The 7500-nt window shown below is 31.9% G+C and overlaps 1 protein-coding gene across 1 annotated transcript in view; it reads left to right on the top strand.

The window, feature by feature from the left end:
* The first annotated feature begins 7223 nt into the window (after positions 1-7223).
* The window catches only part of LOC145292076 (uncharacterized), a 139948-nt gene continuing 139671 nt past the window's right edge, over positions 7224-7500 (top strand). Inside the window, exon 1 of the mRNA XM_080138132.1 lies at positions 7224-7500. This exon is cut by the window's right edge and continues 174 nt beyond it. The gene's annotated coding sequence lies outside the window, so the exon portion shown is untranslated.

Genomic DNA, 7500 nt, shown 5'->3' with positions numbered 1-7500 from the left:
ATATGGTCAAACTTAACTGCTTCTTTTACATACATAAAAAATCTAAAAATTGCAGTAGTCGACGTAGTTACGTCATACTCCCTTTAATTGGAATAAAACGTCCGATATATATATATATATATATATATATATATATATATATATATATATATATATATATATATATATACGAATTTTTTTTTATTTGAATTTAATTAAAAAAACATAATTTTTCAGAACAGAAATTTATTGTTTGAATAAAGAATACAGCTGAGATTTTTTCCCTTAACCCATGGAATTTCGATGTAGGCTCATCTCCTCGGAGGAAACGTCATTAGCAAATATTAGATCTAATTCGAAATAATATTGTTATTTAGCATATACAAAGAAAATATATTTAAAAATTAATTACATCTTTTTAGGTGGCATAGATGAAAAATAGATGAAATAAAAGTAGATACAATATTTTGTAAAACTTGATAGCACATGGTTCATTAATCTTTGTTCTCTAATCACCTCAGGATTCTGACATATATATATATATACATATATATATATATATATATATATATATATATATATATATATATGCATGTTTCGTTGAACAGCAAGGATAGTTTCTGTTTGTTGCTCTTACGATCCGGCTATTCCATTTGGCGGGTCAATGTTCGAACGTTCTGTTCAAGTATGAAAAAGACAGTCTCCATAGCTCTGAACGTTCCAATTCCCCTGAGTTGTCTACAGGTACGTGATGAAGTAAAACGTTGCGTTAAGCGAATTCATTTAAAAAGTCGATTAAAATCGCTTAAAAGTACTTAAGTGTAACCTTTCCTCCTTCATATTTACTAGCCCGATGGATGGTCAGTTTGTTTAGGCTCGATATGAAAGAGGAGAGGGTACGATGGTGGTAAGACGATTCGGTTTCTGTCCAATATGAAATTATATAGTCAAACCAAGGTTCAAACCTTTAAAGCTTTATCGAAGTGGGTACAGATGGTGGTAGCCGTTTAGCTCATATATCAACCCTCATGATTGTGCTATTCCCTATCGATACCAAAATTAGTATGAATGACACAGCAATGTCGACTCTCTAAAAGATTCCAATAAAGGACAATGGTGGAATGTATCCTGAATATTTTAAGAACACTTGTACTAGTTTCAGGAAGCGTGTGAAACGATTGTAAAACTACTGAACATTTATGTCAATGCAATATATATATATATATATATATATATATATATTTGTAGTCATCGACATAGAGTCCTGTTTCGTTGTATCACAACTCATCAGTGCCGCTAGACTAGCATCTCTCCCAAGCCAAGGACTGAACCTAGAACCGTCGTGTTGACAGTCGGTGGTTCTCCCACTCGACCATGGAATTGACGCCCGTAAATAACTCGTCGGAATGTCTATTTAAATAGACACCCGCCACCACTTTTATAGTGCTCAAATCGCCTGTTCGTAAACAAACAAACAACGAGCTTCGCATTTTCAGCCAATTAAGTAGCGGGTGCGATTATTTACGACAGTGCTCTGCCCAAAGAGGGGGGCTTATATATATATTATGATTAAAGACTGAATATTAGTCATTGAAATTTTACCAATCACTATATGTATACTGATATTTCATTTTTTTTTTTTTTTAATATTTCATTCAACCCTTAGCTATTAATAAGACGAATTTCTTAGGTTTTACTTTATTAATAAATGAAAAATAGAAGTTACTTATTTCATATTTAAAACAGTTTGACATCGTACCCAGAGTTTAATTCGTTTTAGCGTTGACAAATTTAGAGAGACGCTAGAATTGGTCAAAAGATGTCGCCCTGTTTGGGTTTTTCCGGGTCTTACTCCGGACATTTTTGCCCGACTATTCGCTAATTTTTTGTCTCTGTGTATTTTTCAAACTTGTCCCCCTTTTCAACAACCACCATTTCCTCACCCCCTTTTTTTTCTGAACGGGATTTCTTTCTCGACTTCATTATTCATTTTCCCACCTCTATTTTATTCATCCTCGCTTTCGTTCCAGCTTTTTTCTCTTATTCACTCCCCCCCCCCTATTTTATGAATACATAAAACCGTATTAAAATTTTCACTTTTTATCTTTCTTCATTTGAAAAATCTGTAGAATTTTGAAATAAATCACAATAAGATTGGGCTAAGTTTTTTGTGTTTTTTTTTTCTTTTATCTCTTATGTATGTTTTGTTTTGCATTATTCTCTCTCATCCCAGACTCCTTACATGAATTGCTTTATCGGATGATAACTATATATATATATATATATATATATATATATATATGTTTTTTTTTTTGTTTTTTTTTTTTACCGTTTTATCTGTTTGGTTACATATGTTTCGGATGTTGGACCGTCTCATATGTTTCGGATGTTGGACCGTGTTTACGATCTAACAGCCTCGTCAGACCTTACAGAAATGGTTGATTAGTATTAGGAAGAATTGTTTTTAGGAGGAATACATGGGAATAAAAAGAGAGGGAAAGAAAATGAGGGGGGGATCTCCTACCCTCCCTCATTTTCTTCCGAAACATATGTAACCAAACAGATAAAACGGTAATACAAAAAAAAAAAAAATAAAATAAATAAATAAATAAAACACATATTTGCTCTGCAATAGTATTGAGTACTCTCTTCAGGTTTTTACTAATTACCAGTTTTAACAAATATGTGTGTGTGTGTGTGTGTGTGTGTGTGTAATAGCTTGACGAAATATAATGAAGCACGTAACATATATATGATAGAAGAGGTGAAAAATATCCTCGTCAGTTATGATCCTGAAAAATTTAATAGTTATTATTTGCATAAAAAATTTAATAGTTATTATTTGCATAAAAAATTTAATAGTTATTATTTGCATAAAAAGTTTAATAGTTATTATTTGCATAAAAAATTTAATAGTTATTATTTGCATAAAAAATTTAATAGTTATTATTTGCATAAAAAATTTAATAGTTATTATTTGCATAAAAAATTTAATAGTTATTATTTGCATAAAAAATTTAATAGTTATTATTTGCATAAAAAATTTAATAGTTATTATTTGCATAAAAAGTTTAATAGTTATTATTTGCATAAAAAATTTAATAGTTATTATTTGCATAAAAAATTTAATAGTTATTATTTGCATAAAAAATTTAATAGTTATTATTTGCAATACCCCCATTCTAAAAAGAACCTTATACTTTCAAGCAATGCCGAACTAAGAAAGGTGTGCTTAGAAATAGCACACGCCTTGCATCACAATTACATGCCCGGCTACTCTTACAAGGGTGTCCATTGTCTTTTGAGGCCAAAAGGAGTCATTGATAGGATATTAAGAGTTAAAATGATCTGAGAATGTTTGACATTTTTTCATGTTGCCCATCTTAGAGACTCAATCGATACCGTGTATTCTTGTGATGCTCCTTTGATTTTAAAGGAGAAGAGATATATACAAATATTGTGTGGCAACACCTTTTCCAGCTTTAGTGGGAGGAAAGATTACTTTCGTATAATGATAACACGAGATTTGATGTTTGCATTTTATGAGTAAACAACTAACAGGTAACCTGTTTGCTGATATCCATAGCCAGCAGGGCGTGAATTTACAAGATTTTGTTCCGCGTTTGTAGCGCTCGTATTATCTTTCCTTTCCTTTTCGTTTTTTTTTCTTTTTTTTTCTGTTATTTATTCAATAAACCTAGACGTAAAGGCTGACTTTGTTCACGTTAGCGTCTTGATAGTACCTTCTCCAAAGAAAGTTACCCGGTTTGGTTTTATGTCAAGGCAGCGGGTACACTGCAGCCGGGTGTGCGCGTTGAATAATTTCGGGAGTGTTCCGTGTTTGGTAAGGTCACATGACAGCCGCGAAAAGCATGGCCGTTTCATGTTCTTTCTCCTCTTTCGTGAATCTAAAGTTAAAATAAAACATTTAATCGTTTGCTATGCTGATTTTTTTCAGACATAAATGCAGGTGGAAGTATCCAACCACCTTCCAATGAATAAAATAAAGTATAATCGTATTTGTCTTATTTCTATTGTATACAAAGAAAAACGCCGATCCTACTCTAGAGTTGTTTGTAGCATTTCTTTTCCTATATCATATGAATGGAGATTTTGCATCTGTTGGTCCAAATGCTTAGCTGTATTATAATTCCTATTAATGTACAAATTGTACTATCTTTTAATGTCTAATTCAATTTATCACATTATTCCACATTAATGTAGTGAGTAGTGGATTATTTAGGAAAGGTATTGGTTAGATGAAAGTGTTAACGTGGATTCGAACCTAGCACGCTCAAGTTTCAGACTGTGTCGTTAACAACTAAGTAACCGTTAATAGTGGAGTATCTGTTATATTATCACTAGCCTGGATGCCTGGCGTTGCCCGGGTTTTTGAAGTGTTGTGTTGAGCGAAAAAAAAAATAGTAGTAGACAGGCAGGCTCGAACCCGTACTGCGAAATAGGAAAAGAATGTGAAAAAAAAAAACGTGCTGTCGATCGCCAAACTGGAACTTGCGAAGGGTTAAATTAAGGCTAGGCAATCGAAAATTGGGGGATGACTTTCGAAAATATCAACGAAAAAAGCGACTCCTCCCTGTAGAAAAGTGCCCAGTTGAGGGTGAAGAGATTAATGTTTTTAGCTAATTTTTCGCTATTTATCGTCCGAAGGGTCGAGCTTTAAAACGATACGGATCTCGTGAAAATCCGTCATCTTTGTCGAATATTTGAGGCAGACATATATATATATATATATATATATATATATATATATATATATATAGTAGTGGAATGATTCCAAAACTTTTACCGATTCCGTCTTAAATTTCCGATTCCGATATGATTCCCGATTCCGATTCTTTTAAAATTAATGAATATTTAATTAGTGATTTTTTTAAAAAATTACAGTAATGTAATTTCAGCGTAAATATTTTTCTCCAATCGTTTCCTTGTAATTGATTGAAAATTGTAAGACAACAAAAGATTTATTTGGATTTTAAAGCAAAGTCAGATTGTATCAGTTCGTCGTTAGTGTACAACATGCTACTTGAAAGTTTTCATAAACAGTTGAAAATAGTCGACGATTGGTAGGAAAAATGAGAAAACGATGTAAGAACAAAATATTTAGCAACGTGCCTCTCTCATTGTTAGGAACGAAATTCTAAATTATGTTACAATTTAGATAATCATTTTTAACATGGGGAGGGCTTTGTTTACTATTCTGTACATTCTCTCAATGAATGAAATTAAAATTTTATTTTAATTATGAAAAATTGGTGGGTTATTAAATTAATTTGCTTTGCTGTAAACTAAAAACAAAAACAAGATGCAAATAATAATAATAATAATAATAATAATAATAATAATAATAATAACTAGCGGGACATGTGGAAATTCCACAGGGGACTGATTCATATGTAATATATTGATGTTGGCATTCTGTGGATATTCAGTGTAAATGGGGACGCTCTGGTATTATTGTAGCCCTTTTGTTAAAACTGCAAACGTATTTATCAAAGCTAGCAGGGACGCCCGGCTCGTAAAATACGCTTAAATATATTGCAGATTTCGTATATATTGTTATAGAATGATTGCTCTATCGATTTTTATATATAATGACTTTGCGATTTCAAAAGTAAAAATATATCTATATGACTTGAGTTCATCAGCTTGAATCAAAACCTTATCCCAAGCTCGAAAATTAAACTAAATCTCCCTCAGTATTTTCTTTAATTTTCAATTTATTACTTCTAAAATGTGATTTCTCATGTCGAACATTATTTCTTGTTAGCACGTAACACTCTACGCTACTTGTTTTTATTTCTGAATAAACGCTTTAAAGTAAGTTAAACTACTAAAAACTTTCCCATGTAGGCTAGGTAGAAGACGAACACTTAGTAAATCGATTTTATCTTTTTTAAAAGAACAGTAAAAAGATAAAAATATTTTTAAAATATTATGGAGGGTAGTCTCTTTTAAAAACAATATCTTCTTCAAGAACGGTCATAAAATGTGTTTTCAATCGATATTTATTCAACAATCGACTAGTTTTCCTACATAGCAAAAATGGACGAGTTTTCCGGGGACGGTTTTTCCTTGGACGAGTTTCTTTATGTATCATTCAAGATTTTGATAAACACACCGTAGCTTTTCATCTGTATTTTTCACTTGCATCCAGAGATGAGCGTTATAAAACTTTATGTCAGAAGAAACCGATGACAGACACCGTCAAAATACAACTAGCGCCAACGAAATTTAAAAACCCCATTCAGAGCATTTAACTTTTGATTAATCAAGTGAACACCCTCGGACATTATCTAGACAGCGGATAAATGCGAAAATTTGACAAAAGGAATAGGCAAGTTATCTCTGGATAAATGACCAATAAATAAAATAAATTAAACTCTGTGAATCAATGTTAAATCTGTAAATGAGATTTATAAACCATTCTGTGGCCCTTCCAAGTCTTATGTTGTAAATGAACAACTTCTAATAAATAAACAATTTTTGTTTGTTTCATTTTTTTTTTTTTTTTTGACAATTTTTGGAATCGGAAATTAGGCTATAATTTTTCCGATTCCGAGACCGAATCCGATATCTCCAAAAGTTCCGATTTTTCCGATTCCAATTAATCGTTACAACACTAATATATATATATATATATATATATATATATATATATATATATATATATATATATATATATATATATATGTTATCCAAGTATAAATCTGTAACAAAGCAAATAAGATAAGAAAAGCTTGACATCTTAAGAGTAGCAAATATTAATATGAAAGCTGAGAAATGGAAGTTTTGGCTATATATATATATAGTTAAGCAACGTTGAGCCTGCTCAATATTAAATTTGGTGATGATTTTGAAATTTCAGGTGCTGCATGTGCTCTCTTCTTATTTCGTCATTGTTTCTACTCAGTTTAGGGCGTCTACTTGCAACTGCACTCAAGCAGGGCAGATTCAGGAGAGGTGTGGTTGGCAATAATCAACCCTTGCCTCACAATTACATGCGCAGTTACCCCCACAGTGGTGATGATTGTCTCATGACACTGAACGGAGTCATTGATACGATAGTAAAAGATGAAATAATCTGAGAATGTTTGATTTTTTTTATGTCGCCAATCTTAGAGATTCAATCGTTTTCCAATATCCTCAAGGAGGTTTAAAATCCCAAATTGAATTTGTGTGATTCTTGGTGCCGATACCGTGTATTTTTTATGATCTTCCTTTGATTTTAAAGGAACAGGGATATGCACAAATATTGTGGCTACACCTATTCCAGCTTGAGTGGGAGGAAAGATTACTTTCGTATGATGATAGCATGAGGCTTGCTCAATATTTGATGATGTACAGTTGTGATGTTTGCATTTTATGAGTAAATAACTGACGGGCAAACCTGTTTGCTGACACCCATTGCCAGCAGGGCGTGAATTTACAAGATTTTGTTCCGTGTTTGTAGCTCTCGTATTATCTTTCCTTTCCTTTTCGGTTTTTTTTTCTTTTTTTTCT

The sequence above is a fragment of the Euprymna scolopes genome, chromosome 13 (genome assembly GCF_053919585.1).
Source record: "Euprymna scolopes isolate OS-2025 chromosome 13, ASM5391958v1, whole genome shotgun sequence".
In the NCBI taxonomy this organism is placed as follows: domain Eukaryota; kingdom Metazoa; phylum Mollusca; class Cephalopoda; order Sepiida; family Sepiolidae; genus Euprymna; species Euprymna scolopes.
This window is presented reverse-complemented; position numbering and strand designations above follow the sequence as displayed.